Source organism: Oncorhynchus masou, chromosome 33, assembly GCF_036934945.1.
Source record: "Oncorhynchus masou masou isolate Uvic2021 chromosome 33, UVic_Omas_1.1, whole genome shotgun sequence".
Classification (NCBI taxonomy): Eukaryota; Metazoa; Chordata; class Actinopteri; order Salmoniformes; family Salmonidae; genus Oncorhynchus; species Oncorhynchus masou.
Window position 1 is genome coordinate 5,581,209 of NC_088244.1, and position 614 is coordinate 5,581,822.

The window sequence follows — 614 nt, forward strand, 5'->3', positions numbered from 1 at the left end:
CTGTCCCCTACACTCAGTTTAACCACAGATGTAGAATGTTTTCAATATGTACTATGTCACTATTGTGAAGTTAATATATTTGATAAGATTTTCGCCTCACTGAATACACCCTACTACTCTGACTGTGATGTTTCCAAGCAGGAAGTCAAGGTTGGATGTTTGTGCTTTTCACCTGTTTGGGGATGCTTTGTCCTAAACATGTATGCCAACAGTGAAATATGAGCAGGTTGATCATGAACCATTGAATAGGACACACACTATTTTCACAGGTAATATTGGACTTCATGATTTAGGGCATAGGATACTGTAATGTCTGAGGGATAGACCATAAAATAATAATATGAGCTTTGTAGTGTTGGCAGTTTTAAGTGAAACGATATGTATTTGTATTTATTATGGATCCCCGTTTAGTTCCTGCCAAGGCAGCAGCTACTCTTCCTGGTTTATTATGGATCCCCATTAGTTCCTGCCAAGGCAGCAGCTACTCTTCCTGGGGTTTATTATGGATCCCCATTAGTTCCTGCCAAGGCAGCAGCTACTCTTCCTGGTTTATTATGGATCCCCATTAGTTCCTGCCAAGGCAGCAGCTACTCTTCCTGGGGTTTATTATGGAT